This window comes from Pseudopodoces humilis, chromosome 4, assembly GCF_049639895.1.
Source record: "Pseudopodoces humilis isolate 2021_Gansu_Grassland_sample_001 chromosome 4, ASM4963989v1, whole genome shotgun sequence".
Taxonomy (NCBI): Eukaryota; Metazoa; Chordata; class Aves; order Passeriformes; family Paridae; genus Pseudopodoces; species Pseudopodoces humilis.
This window is the reverse complement of record NC_142203.1, coordinates 4,921,358-4,935,994: the sequence shown is the minus strand read 5'-3', so window position 1 is coordinate 4,935,994 and position 14,637 is coordinate 4,921,358. Positions and strand designations below refer to the sequence as shown.

General features: G+C 47.1%; 1 long non-coding RNA gene across 1 annotated transcript; it reads left to right on the top strand.

Annotated features, from left to right (window-relative positions):
• The first annotated feature begins 104 nt into the window (after window positions 1-104).
• Window positions 105-3,205, top strand: LOC148184405 (uncharacterized). The gene is made up of 2 exons (XR_015772392.1): window positions 105-1,144; window positions 3,140-3,205. It is a non-coding gene; the product is annotated as an uncharacterized LOC148184405 (long non-coding RNA).
• Window positions 3,206-14,637: the final 11,432 nt, after the last annotated feature.

The window sequence follows — 14,637 nt, the reverse complement described above, 5'->3', positions numbered from 1 at the left end:
GGAATCATTGTCTGTATACGGGTGTTGTAGTTGATAGCCTGAAATGTATCTTTTCCCATCTTTCAGTTGTGATTCCCCCCCCAGCTTCTCTTTCTCCTGTTTACCTGGCGTCAAGTTACCATGGTTACTGAAGTTTCTCTCCTCAGCCCCACGGCAAGAGGCCGGGTAGAGTAAAGAGAGGACCCCGCTGGCATTTCCAGCTGCTTGAAGTTTCTTTAGCCCAGGAAAGCACGGGGTTGGGAGAAGAGAACTCTTCTTTCCTACACGGAAGTTTGTAACTTTTTCCTGTCCCAGAATGCCTCTAAACTATGGAAGCTGAGAGGGCATGCTTACCTTGCCTTCCCTTTCTTTCCCCCCTGTGTTGCCAGGAAACCAGGCCCCCCCTCTCTCCCCTCTGCCCCTCTGTATAGAATACTCCCACACCTTTGTGGGCATTTGAAGAAGTTAGTGTCTGTTATTTTTTATCTTGGCGTGCGTAACCTTGATTTGTAGAAAGTTTGCAAGATGTACTAACTGAGAAAAATAATTGGTTCTCTCTCTGATGTTCCCTCCCTCCGAGAAACCCTGTTAAAAGAGACCCCCCAAACCCCAAATCCTTTGTCTCTCATCCTTTGGATTCCCCTTCACAGAAATAAACTGTGGAATGCAAACCAGAGAGAGAGTCCCCCCCTGATTTCTTTACTCGCTCTATAGACTTGGATTCTTGAAGAAAATCAGTGAACCCCACAAACATATGCTGGCTCGAAACTCGAGTGAAGAGAAACCTCATCACTGAGCTAGCCGGGCCACACTCGAGAAGATCGAGTCAGATGACGCCCAGAACGTGAGGCTGGCCTGTCCCTCAACAAAGGGGACAGAAGAACCACGGAAGGTGAGATTCTGACCACCGCTGGGACGACATCTACCCCAGAAGCGTCTCTTCGCTGTTCTAAGTGGAAGACGTGTTGGGGAGAAAAGCAAGAACCCCTGTGCACCGAGGGGCTGCTTTTGAGAGCGAGACAACGGCAGGAGCATTCAGAAGACTGAATTCCCCAAAGGGGGGAAGTGGTGAAGAGGGAGTGGGTGAGAGAAGAGTCCCATCCCAGGTGAAACTTCTGGATGCAGAGCAGTTTGGAGCCGTTGGTGAAATAGCTGCGACGGACAGGTGAGATCACAGAGATGGGTGCAAGACTGTCTGTAGCACAAAGGGGGATTTTTAATCAAGTGATTGGCATTTTGCAAATTGGAGAGAAACCGTTTTCTAAGAAAAAAGTGAAAAAATTAGTGAATTGGGTTTTTTTAAATTTTCCTCAAGTGTCTCCTGCAGATGTAACTTCTGTTTACTTTTGGAACAGAGTGGGGACAAAATTGACTGAATCTGTGAATGCTGGAGATAGTTCAGCAGAGAAAGTAATCCATTTGTTTATTTTGATTAGACTAACCCTTATTGGAAAAGAAGAAAAAAAGTTATCCAATCCTAACCCTGATAACCCTGTTTCTTTACCTCAACCCTGTTACCCTAAGCTGGGGGAGTCCTCTCAGCACCCCTGTTCCAGGAGCTCTGGCCAAGCTGTTGGAAACCTTTCCCTAAAACCCATCCCAGCTCCCTCTCCTACCCCTCTTTACCCTCAATATCCCTCTCCTTTTGTTCCTGGTGGTCTTTTGGGTACACAAAATGGAGGAGACCACATGGTGAGCCTCCCCCCAAGTGTTACACAAAGGGCCCAGGAACTTCAAAATGGTGGCGAGCACATGGTCAACCCCCAGGTTGCTTCTTCTTCCCACAATCCCTTTGTTGCCCCTCCCCCCCTCAACCCTTTCCTCCCTCAAGACCTCCCCCCTCCTGGTCCTCCAGACCCTCCCTCCTCTGCCTCCGCCCCACCCCTCAGGGGTGTCTCCCTCCCAAGGCACCCCGCCCCTGACCCCTCCTTCCCCCCCTGCAACCCCGCCTGCCCTCTCTCTGCTGCTGGCTCCCAGGTCACTCCCTCCAGCTCACACAGTGTGAAGGGAGGGAGTGAAGGGACAAACCAGGAACAGAGGCCTGCCTTCTTTGCAGCACCTGTAACTTATGGGAGGGGAGGAACATTACCAGAATGGAATGCAATGTCATTTCGATTGAAAATGGAATTATGCAAAGCAGCAAAAGAGTTTGGAAAGGAAAGCCAATTTTTTAAAAGTCTTTTAAAGGCAACCCTCTCCTCCAACCAATTGGTCCCCCATGATTTGAAGGATTTGTTTTCCTGCCTTCTATCCCCAGGAGAATATTTGCTCTGGGAAGGGGCTTGGAAAAGATTGTTGAAAACCCTTTTGGGAGAATTACTGAGCAGTGATTTTGAAGCTTTAGATGAAACGGGTAAAATAATTACCATGAATCATTTATGTGGTGAAGGTGATTGGAGCGAACCTATTGACCAAGCCCAAAATTTGCCAAAAGGAGTTAGAGAGAAAATAAAGAAAGCTGCAGAGAAAGCATTTTTCAATATTCCTCTTTCTGAATCTGTTGTTCCCTATGCTCAAGTTAAACAATGTTCTGATGAAAGATTTGTAGATTTTGTGAATAGATTAAAGGTACAGATTGAAAGACAAGTGCAGAATACCACCCTGCACTCTGACTTGCTGTTGGAAATGGCTCGAGTGAATGCGAATGAAGCCTGCAAAGCACTGATTCGGGTGCTGCCGAAAGATCCACCACCGACCTTGACAACTTTGATCGAGATGTGTACGGATGTAATCAGCACTTCAATGCCAAGGACTGAGGATTCCCAGAGAACCCCAGGAAGGATTGCAGCCACAACTGTACCTACTCTGCCATCACCAGCCAAGCCGAAGGGAGCGTTCACCTGTCATCGGTGTGGACAGCCAGGACATTTTGCAAAGTTTTGCCAAGTGCCATATCCTAACAAGCAAGGGCAGGGAAACTTGGAAAAGGGAGGGGGTCCTCAGAACCAAAAAAACTAGATACGCAGCGCGAGTCTATTCCGCGCAGAGACACAAGTAGAATAGAAGTCGCAGGGGGAGGGAAAATTGAATGTGATAACACTCTTAAATGTGACGTTTCTCACAGGTCTGACTTCTGCCACCGAAATAACACCAATGGTTGTGAGGTTTGGAAGCCAAAATTACCTCTCAAATTGTTTACTGTGAAAGATCAATTTTTTAGGTCTCGCCACTGGACGGTTGTTTCCGTTGACCCGCTGAGGGAAAAACTGACCCCCGACTTGAATTGTAAGTTTCTTGTTATTGGGGACACAAAAAACACACCCCCAGAGATTGAAATTTCTCCTGTCACTCTTTCAACTGACTTGGATGCACTCATCCTTTTGGCACGGTGCATCAACCCACCATTCTACCTGGCACAAGGGCAGGTAATTGCTCAAGCTATTCCCATTCCATCAGGGATCCCAGTAGATGATGTAGCACCTCAGATCTACTGGGCTCAAGCAGTGGGAGAAAACAAACCCATCATCTCATGCCATTTGAAAAAAGGTAGTGAAGGCATGGGAATGACAGGCATGATAGACACAGGAGCAGATGTCACTGTCATCCCTGAAAGGAGATGGCCACCACAATGGGAACTGCAACCGATGGTTAGCCACATCCAAGGTATAGGGGGAGCCCAATTGGCCAAGATATCAAAGGAACCCATTCAGATTAAAGGACCTGATGGGCAAATAGCATCTATTCGCCCCATTGTCACTGATTTCCAGGTTCCCCTGTGGGGAAGAGATGTCATGTCCCAATGGGAAGTCCGCATTGAAATTCCGAAAACACCTCGGGATTTTTGATTGCGGCCACTGAGAAGCGCCAGACCCAAAAACTAGAATGGACCACAGATTCCCCAATTTGGATACCCCAGTGGCCGCTGAGTAAAGAGAAATTAAAGGCGCTAAAACGAGTTAGTAGATGAGCAATTAGCCCAAGGCAATATTGAACCTACTTTTAGCCCTTGGAACTCCCCTGTGTTTGTCATTAAAAAGCCAGGGAAAGACAAGTGGAGATTAGTTCATGATCTGAGAGAAATTAACAAAGTCATTGTAGACATGGGACCTCTTCAACCAGGGATGCCGTCTCCTGCCATGCTTCCTCAAAATTGGGAATTGGCTGTGATTGACATCAAAGATTGCTTTTTCAAAATTCCTCTAGACCCTATCGATGCCCCCAGGTTTGCTTTTTCTGTGCCTTCCCTCAACAGAGAAGCCCCAATGAGAAGGTTTCATTGGAAATCCCTCCCCCAAGGGATGAAAAATTCACCTGTGATTTGCCAATGGTATGTTGCTGCCTTGTTATCCCCTGTGCGAGCTGAGGTGGGGGAAGCCATTATCCTGCATTATATGGATGATGTGCTAGTGTGTGCCCCCCAGGAAAAATTGCTCCAGTCCACACTGGACCGGGTGATTGAAGTTTTAACAACTGCAGGACTCACCCTTCAGGAAGAAAAAGTACAAAAGATGCCTCCTTGGAAATACCTAGGTCTGGAAATCACTGCAAAAACAATTGTTCCTCAAAAATTAGCTTTTAACAGCAATCCCAAAACCTTAGCCGACTTGCACTCTCTGTGTGGAACACTAAATTGGGTTAGGCCTTGGCTAGGCATTGCCACTGATGACCTAGCCCCTCTTTTCAATTTATTGAAAGGGGGAGATGAGCTGAGTGCTCCAAGGACTCTGACTCCAGAAGCCAGGGATGCTTTAGAGAAGGTAAGCAGCATGATGGAGAAGAGACAGGCACATAGATGCCATCCAGAGCTGCCTTTCAAATTTATTGTAATGGGGAAATTGCCACACCTTCAGGGGTTGATTTTTCAGTGGGACAAGGACCAGAAAGACCATTTGATAATCATTGAGTGGGTCTTTCTCAGTCACCATCGGTCCAAAAATATTACAAGGCCACAGGAATTGATGGCCCAGCTGGTTGGAAAAGCCAGGCTGAGAATGAGAGAACTTGCTGGCTGTGATTTTTCATGTATACATTTGCCCCTAAGCCTCTCTGAGGAAGAAACCTCCTCAGTGAAGATGACCAGGGAAATGTTTGAGCACCTCTTGAGGAATCAAGAGACCCTGCAAATTGCTCTGGAGAATTTTACTGGGCAGATTTCAGTTCATGCCCCTGCACACAAATTGTTTAATTCAAAATTTAATTTGGTACCAAAAGATAAGAGGAGTCAGAAGCCCCTTGAAGCTTTGACTGTTTTTACTGATGCTTCTGGAGCATCCCGAAGGTCAGTAATGACCTGGAAGCATCCTCAGACGCAGCAGTGGGAAACAGATGTTGATTATGTAGAAGGATCCCCTCAAATTGCTGAGTTAGCAGCAGTGGTTAGAGCATTTGAGAGGTTTTCAGAACCATTCAATTTGGTCACTGATTCAGCTTATGTAGCAGGAGTAGTTTCCAGAGCAGAAAATGCAGTCCTCAAGGAGATCTCAAACAGAACTTTGTTTGAATTGCTCTCAAAATTAATTTATGCAGTTTCCCATCGAGAACATCCCTATTTTGTTATGCATACCCGGTCGCACATGGAATTACCTGGTTTCATAGCAGAAGGGAATGACAGAGCTGATTCCCTGGCTGCTGCCCCTGTTGGACTGGCCAGACTCCCTGACCTGTTTCAACAGGCAAAATTAAGCCATGAAATGTTTCATCAGAATGTACCAAGTTTGATTCGACAGTTTAATCTGAAACGAGATCAAGCCAAAGCCATTGTGGCCACATGTCCCCACTGTCAGCGCACAGCTCTGCCATCCCTGGGTGCTGGAGTCAATCCAAGGGGACTGAAAAGCTGTGAAGTATGGCAAACTGATGTAACACACATCCCTGAATTTGGACAGGTAAAATATGTACATGTATCCATTGATACCTTCTCGGGAGCAATTTTTGCCTCAGCCCATGCAGGAGAAAAAGGTGTGCATGCCACAAAGCACCTGTTGCAAGCTTTTTCTGTACTAGGAATCCCTAAAGAAATTAAAACAGATAATGGACCAGCATATATTTCCAAAGTGTTTAAGGAATTTTTGCAGGAATGGGGAGTGAGACACAAGACAGGAATCCCCCACTCTCCAACAGGTCAAGCAATAGTAGAGAGAGCACACCAGTCACTCAAAAGAGTTTTGAAAAATCAATGGAAAAACAAAGTAAAGTTAACACCACAGGAAAGATTATGCAAAGCCCTGTTCACTCTCAATTTTTTAAACTGTTCTATGGAAGATCAAAACCCCCCAGTGGTTAAGCATTTCTCCCCTCATGGCAAACACAAGCTCAAGGAACATCCACCAGTGCTGATGAGAGACCCTGAAAGTGGAAAAATTGAAGGTCCTTACAAATTAGTGACATGGGGAAGAGGATACGCTTGTGTATCAACACCCCTGGGTTTGCAGTGGGTCCCACAGAGGTGGGTAAAACCGTACGTTGAAAAACATCCCACAAGACCCCCCGATATTTCAGTAGCAGAAGTTCAAAAAACAAACAGGTATTTGGGTGGAGAAGGAAATCCAGATTCTCCATTCTACCCTGACTTTCCACTGTTGAATCTGTTTATTGATGAATTTAGCTAAAGGGTTTTGTTCCTTGTTTACCTGTATTTTAAGAAGAAACCATCCTCAGTATGACAGTTTTGTAGACATTTTCTCAGGATGGGGATTTTTGGGATAGCTGTCTTCTGTTTTCTGGACTGTTTTAGGGTTTTTTGCAATTGTTGTTGTTGTTTTGATTATGTTTTCTGTTTTGCAACGTTGGTGTGTTACCACCACCACCAAGTTAATTTCTCCTGCACCTCAGATAAATGCTGTGGAATTCCCAAATCCCAATACACCCCAAACCCCTTCCCCTTGGTTTGAAGAAGTAAAACCAAGTTCCCTTCCTTCTTTTGGAAAAAATTAGGGGGAGATGTTGTAGTTGATAGCCTGAAATGTATCTTTTCCCATCTTTCAGTTGTGATTCCCCCCCCAGCTTCTCTTTCTCCTGTTTACCTGGCGTCAAGTTACCATGGTTACTGAAGTTTCTCTCCTCAGCCCCACGGCAAGAGGCCGGGTAGAGTAAAGAGAGGACCCCGCTGGCATTTCCAGCTGCTTGAAGTTTCTTTAGCCCAGGAAAGCACGGGGTTGGGAGAAGAGAACTCTTCTTTCCTACACGGAAGTTTGTAACTTTTTCCTGTCCCAGAATGCCTCTAAACTATGGAAGCTGAGAGGGCATGCTTACCTTGCCTTCCCTTTCTTTCCCCCCTGTGTTGCCAGGAAACCAGGCCCCCCCTCTCTCCCCTCTGCCCCTCTGTATAGAATACTCCCACACCTTTGTGGGCATTTGAAGAAGTTAGTGTCTGTTATTTTTTATCTTGGCGTGCGTAACCTTGATTTGTAGAAAGTTTGCAAGATGTACTAACTGAGAAAAATAATTGGTTCTCTCTCTGATGTTCCCTCCCTCCGAGAAACCCTGTTAAAAGAGACCCCCCAAACCCCAAATCCTTTGTCTCTCATCCTTTGGATTCCCCTTCACAGAAATAAACTGTGGAATGCAAACCAGAGAGAGAGTCCCCCCCTGATTTCTTTACTCGCTCTATAGACTTGGATTCTTGAAGAAAATCAGTGAACCCCACAAACATATGCTGGCTCGAAACTCGAGTGAAGAGAAACCTCATCACTGAGCTAGCCGGGCCACACTCGAGAAGATCGAGTCATACGGGCTTAAGGAAGGATCTATTTCTGAAATCAGACACTGGAGCTCACTCTAGGAGAGATGGTGAATTGCCACTGGAAATGAGAGAAAACTGCAGTGTCTTGAGCACTTGAAAAAGAAAGTGATTGTTTGCAACAAAAGGGTAAATGCAGCTCTTCCAAAAAAGGTATGTCTGAGCCAAACTGAGGCTGCAGAACAATCATGGGATGGACAATGCTTGACTGCACAAGGCAGGGGGGTCTGAGGGAGATGCTGATGGTTTTCACCTGTCCAGGAACAATATTCTGACAGAAGGGCCCGTGTCTGTTCCACCATGCTGCTCTTTTAACCTCGGACACAGAAGACAGGCAAAACTGTGGTGATGCAGGCAGGAGAGGATCCTGGAAACACAGGTGAGTCTTTCTCTGCTGTCCAGATGAAAAAGCAGTAGCTGGTCTTGTTGTGCCCTTGCTGTTGAAGCAGAGCCTGGAAGATGCTGTTGCTGGTGTTAAACAGCTTGCATCCTTTGCTGCTTTAGAATTCTCTAGAAGCCTGAAGTCTGTCAGCTCGAGAGAAAACCACTCTGCTTTGCACTGCCCACTGTAGTTGTGTGTTTTGCACAGATGAATGAGATGTGTAACAACACAGACACCTTCCTTCCAAGGACTGGCTTGTCACAGTACAGTGGCTCCCAGGGCTGTGGTTCTGTTCTTTATTACTCCCCAGCAGAATTCTCTGAGTTCACACTCAGTTCAGGGAGCTCAGGGGCAACTGCCTCATTGCTCAGGCTTGTTTTCTTTTCATGTGTTTCTATCACACTATGAATTGCAGAACAGAACAAGGGAACTTGAGAAACATTGTGCAAGGACATCAAAGTCTGCCTGGTACTTGTGTTCACTGATCTACATCAGCTGTTTTGGCAAAGTGGCACCAGAAGACAATTTACACCAGCTGATAATCTTGCTTAATAGCACTGTGTTTCCTCAGTTCAGCCATTTCTGTTCCTTCCACTTCAAAACCAGGATAAGCCAAGTGGCTCTCTTTGACATAAAGCAAATAATTACAGCGCCTTTCACCCATCGACTTCCTGTGAGAAAAGTCAAAACTCTTGAGTAAAGCAGCTTCCACCAGGAGCTACTGTTGAACTGTGTGGCCTCTGTTCTTGAGCTGACTCTAGCCCTTCTCTATCACTGTCACTGTCCAGAGCAGTATCTCAGGAGCAGGTTGGGGCAGCAGGAGCATTTTCTGTTGGAAATTCTGTGTGTTTGCTCTTTGGGCTGCTGTAATCATCTCACATTGTCAGCATTCAGGCTCAGCTGCCTGTTGGTAACAACCTTTTCCAGCTGTGCTGGAAGAGGGATTTCTGAACAAACATGGGAAGGGAGAGAAGATTAAATAGGGAACAGCCAGTAAAGACGGGAGCCAGACCAGGCTGTTGGGTTTTGCGTTTTCTCTTTTTGTGGTTTGCTTTAATTAATAATTTTTTTTTTAGGAAGCCAAGATACATTTGTGTCATGTGGAAACAGGTCCCTCCGTCTCACCAGACATTTGTTGTCTTATTGCCTGGGAAAAATTTTCTTTATTGTCATGGTTTCAGCTGAGACAGAATTAATGTTCTTCTCAGTAGCCGGTGTGTTGCTGTGCTTTTGGATTCAGTATCAGAATAAATGTTGTATAAATGATGTATAAATGTACTCTAAATCAAGGACGTTTCTCATGCTGTACCAGTGGGCAGGTGCATAAGAAGCCATTGGAGCAGGTGAGCTGAACAAGCCAAGGGTTTCAGAGAATATCATGCTCTGGTATAAAGTGGGGGGAGTTGGCTGGGAGGGCTGATCAGTACTGGGGGCTGGGATGGGCATCAGTCTCTGGGTGAAGAGCAAACTGTGCAGTCCAGCACTTTCTCTTGGGGTTTGCTCTCTCTCATTATTATTGTTGTTATTATTGTTGTTGTTGTTATCAGCATTGTTAGTATTTTACTTTGTTTTCAGTTATTGAACTGCTCTTAACTCATGAGTTCTGTGGGTTTTCCCTGATGCTGCTCTCCATCCCTCTGTGGGGGTAAGAAGTGAGCAGATTATACCCCTGTACCCCCCACTTAAGTGATACTGTGGGTTCTCCTGCATTGTTTGGAAGAAAATTAGGTGTTTTTTTCCTTGGAGTGTGTCTTCTCAGCCCCAAGGTCTGACATCCTCTGCAGCAATGCAATGTAGCCTCCACTCCTCCAAAACGAGGTGTGCTGCTCTGTACTTGGAAAGAAAAGTGTGTTTCTGTGACTCAGTCCCTGCAGAGACAGTGAGAAGGACGTTAGTATGGCTTTTGGCTTGACTTGGAGGTGTTCTTGGATGGTGTTGTTTTGCTCTGTGATCCTCATGAATACATGTAAGAGGATAAAGTAGGTTGGGAAAGACCTCTGGGGTCATCAAGTCCAACCTGTGACTGATCACCACTCTGTCAGCCAGACCAGAGCACATCCAGCCTTTCCTTAAACACCTCTAGGGACAGTGACTCCACCACCTCCCTGGGCAGCCCCTTTCAAAGTCTGATCACCCTTTCTGTAAAGAATTCCTTCCTAATATCCAACTAAACCTCCTCTGGCCCAGCCTGAGGCCGTTCCCTCTCCTCCTGTCCCTGTTCCTGGGAGCAGAGCCTGACCCCCCCGTCTGTCCCCTCCTGACAGGGAGTTGTGCAGAGCCACAAGGGCCCCCTGAGCCTCCTTTTCTCCAGGCTGAGTCCCTTTCCCAGCTCCCTCAGCCCCTCCTGGGGCTCCAGCCCCTTCCCAGCTCCGTTCCCTTCTCTGGGCCCGCTGCAGCCCCTCAATTCCCTGTGCTGAGGGGCCCAGAGCTGGACACGGCACTCGAGGTGTGGCCTCAGCAGTGGCAGCACAGGGACGGGCACTGCCCTGCTCCTGCTGCCGCCCCACGGCTGCCACAGCCCAGGGGCCATCGGCCTCTTGGCCACCTGGCCACCCCTGGGCTCGTGTCCAGCTGCTGCCACCAGCACCACCAGGGCCTTTCCCAGCTTGCCAGCCCCTCTGCCCCAGCCTGGAGCTGCAGGGCGTTGTTGTGAGCCGAGGGCAGGACCCAGCACCTGCCCTGCTTGTGCCTCACCCCAATAGCCTCATCCCATGGATCCAGCCTGTCCAGACCCCTCTGCAGAGCCCTCCTGCCCTCCGGCACAGCCACACTCCCACCCAGCCTGGTGACATCTACAAGTTTGTTAATGGTAAACTCAATCCCCATGTCTCCAACATACCTGGAAACTCAGGAACACCTCCAGTGGAGGAGTTTGGGACCCATCTCCATTGAACACCCTCCATGTGCTGCCTGTAGCCATCTGTGATGACTTTCCTGCACTTCTGATGCCTTTAGCCCCTGGCTGTTTGCTGCAGCCACTTCTCTGTGTTAATGATGCTTCTGTAATTCATTTGGTATTTAATTAGTAAAAGTGCCTGTTCTTGCTTGCTGAGATAAAGCTGTTGCTGAGGTCAATGTGCTGAGACCATTGTCAACCTCTTCCTTGCTGGTCTTATCCAGCCACTTTGCTGCAAGCAGCTAATGAAGTCAGACAATTAATCTGCTGCCCCTCAGCCCTCCAGGGACCTGCCTTTCCCTGCAGCACAGCAGAGGTGTTCTAACCTCTGTAAAGGTCCACAGTATTTCCTGTGAACAAGACAAGGAAAGACCCAGAAAATATTGCTGCCTGTTCTTTGACCACCAAATCCTCCAATACCTCCCAATATGACTTCTGAAACGCTCTGATTGTTATTCAGTCCTCATGAATGTCTCATCTTTCAGGCTGGCATGAGGCTGGTTGAAGCCTGGAGATGGGTACTTTGGATTTTGGCTGGAGTGGTGACCAAACTGCTCCATCTCCCATCTCACTTTTTGAGGCAAGGGCGTTTCTTGGAAACTTCCAATGAAGTGATACGAAGCTTTGCCACCAGAGCCACACAAGCCCCAATTTCACCTACAAATGAGCCTGAAAAGGAGGAACCTTTGAAATGGGGCTAATGAAGCTTCTATGATGGTCACCAGTACTCATGCTGAGGGCTGGAGTCCTTAAAAGGTGTGAGAGAGAGTCGTCCTTACCTGTGGCATTAATTGTTGTGTTACTTCACAGCACTAACAAGGACTAAGGTAGAAATGCAAAGACCTGCCAGGGTGCTTTCTGTCCTGCTAAGGTCCTAATAAAAGTGTGTGCAGCAATGGCATCTGGAAACAACAGATGATACAGATTAAGTGACTTTGTAATTGTGCTGGCTGTCAAACCATGGATGGCCTTGTGTTAGTTAATTGTTTTTGTGTGGCTGTCTTTCTCTGTTGCTCTTCATCTAAAGGGGACTGGAAAAGGATTTTCTGAATCTGAATTAGAGTGATAACCTGAATAATGCCCCAGGTCTAGGCAGAAATGGGTATCCAACTCCTGGAAAGGCAGCACTGTCTAAACAGAATGGCCTTGGTGTGTTCCCTGCAAACACTGCAGGTGCTGGGGAAAAAAGAGGGGGAAAGGGTGAGCACCAAAGAGTGCTCTAATAGTTTTCTGTGCTTCATCAAGCCTGTTTTATAGCAAAATGTCTGACTATAGCCTGTTTGAAGAATGAGGAGGGAAGAGGAAAACTGACTGGGGCTTGGGAGCCCATAATTTCATATGTTAGCAGCCGTGTTTTTGTTACGTGAGGAAGTGGAAAAACGTGAAATTGAGGGAAATGTGTATAAACTACTTTTCCTGTTCTGATCCTTTGTTGGTGCAAAGAGGGAAGGCTGCTGAAGCCAGGCCAGCTGCTCTGGTTTGCACTGGAAAGGACAAATCCAAACCACCCACCAGGTGGGCATTTCTGCCCTGTGGATCAGGACCACAGCTCTAACACTGACCAGTCACAGCTGGAAGGTTTCAGGCTATTCTTCCTTGTCCTCCCCAGCCCTCCCCCACTTCTCCCTGGTCCGTCTTCCATCCCAGAGAACTGGGATACAAGCAGGGACCTTAATTTATAGGGGGAAAAAATGTCAGTGCTGACAGGCAGAGCAGTGGAAGTGGAAATGAGTTGTGCTGATAAGCCCTTCTGACTGTATTTTATTTTACTGAGGTTCTTAACAAACAATCTCTATGAAATGCAAACCTGGCTTATCAGGCTAATGCAGATTGTCTGAAATCCTTATCTCCATGGGCCAGTTAGCTGGAGTGATTCCCTTTACACAAGGAATAGAGAATGAAGAGCTGCACACAAGCCTCCCCCCACCCCCTTCCAATCACTGCCTTTTACTGGCAGTGAACCGAAGGGCTCTGATTTCCAAACTCATAAATAAAGCAGGGCCCCAGAGCTGAGCTGTCCTGCACTCCCAAACAGTTGTTCAGCTGCACAGGGAGCCAGAGTCAGCCAGGAGGGGCCCGGGGGCAGGGCTGGGCAAGGGAGAAAGGGAAGAGCCCCAGGTTTGTTGCACCTTTTAGAGAACAGTCAAGGTTTAAGCTGACAGCTAATGCTGGAGCATCCCAACCTCCCCACAAGACATATCCCTCCCTCTCACCACTGTGAGCAGACCTTGACACTTGAACATGTCTCCGTGGCATGATTTTTGCTCCATGACTTTACCTTCTGTCTGCTGGGGAGGAGCTGCTGCTGTTTGTATGTTGAAGATTTATCGTGAGAAATGTTCCCCCTGCTCAGGAGGTTTTTTTTTTCCCCCTTCATTCTGTTTGTGCTGTCTGTGTATTTTCTGTGCCTCATGAGGGTCAAGTTTGTGTGCCTGGGGAATGGATGGCAGTTAAATAACTCTGCTGCTTTTTCTGGGGACAGAAGCATGTAAAAAGGGTACCAGCAGCTGTGAGGAAATGTTTTTCTTCTGGCTGCTAAACCTCTGGGGAATATATATAAAAGTTCCTCTCTGGGAACATGATGGAGTAAACAGATGCTGCTGTTGTCTCTGCTGTGTGTGATCTGTGGAAATGTTCTCCTATCCTGGGACACCATGAGATGCCAGATGATCTGTGCCAGGTCCTAGTCCTTCAATTCCTGTACTGAAGTAACAAACCCAAGTGAAGGAGGGGCCTGACTTTTACCCACCAGCATGTGCAAGTTCCTTTCACATCTATTTTGCATCTTGCTATTTCAAATGCTTTTCTGATCAGGAGACAAGGGTCTAGATTCAACAATCATGAGGTGTAAGGAGGCCTCACAGAGATACAGCTGTATAGAAAAATAGGGCTCTGCAGGAAACAAGTTTCCTACACCACAGGGCACAGAGAAATTCTGGTGGTGTTGCTGTTGGTTCCTTGTTCCTCTTGACATCTGGGGAGATGCCAGCATGAAGGATTAGTTTAGCAGCAGAGATTATCTTTCCCAAAGCAGGAGAGCTTGTGTACCCCAGGATGCAAGACTTATCCCTTTCTGTAGATTCTTCTTACCCCCTAAACCCAGGAATATTAATTACACCAAAGCATGGAAATATCTTGGAGACTCCTCTGCCATGGACACCTTGGACACATTTTTGGATATCCCACAGGTCCAGCCTGGCAGGTCAGCCAGCAGCTGACAGGGGTCATTGTTTCCAGGCAGCACTGGGGCCTGAAGAGTGAAAGCACATTTCTCTGTGTCACAGCTCCCTGGAAAAAAAAAAACAACAACCCACTCAGTGGTGATGACTGTGAACACACAATGAGTCCCCTGGTGGGTGCTTCTCAGCCTTGGTTCTTGTGTTTTTTACCCCAAGTCAGAAGCATTTCCCCTGATTGTGAAGGAAAATTTGGATGAGCAAACAGGCAGGATTACTTCACTCTCTGCAACCTCTCTGTTTTACTAGGGCACTGTGTTCCATTGCTCATTCACAGTGGGTAGGAGTAAGGAAGACACACTGAGCTGTAAATCTGTTTAGGTGATGTCTGTGAATGGCAGCTGTCAGGCAGGTCTTCAGAGACAAACGCAGCAGTCTGAGTCACAAGTCAATATGTAAAGCATCTCCAGACAGTGCTCTGAGGATGGAGTGTGCTCCTGAAAACAAAGACCCACAATTAGTCTTG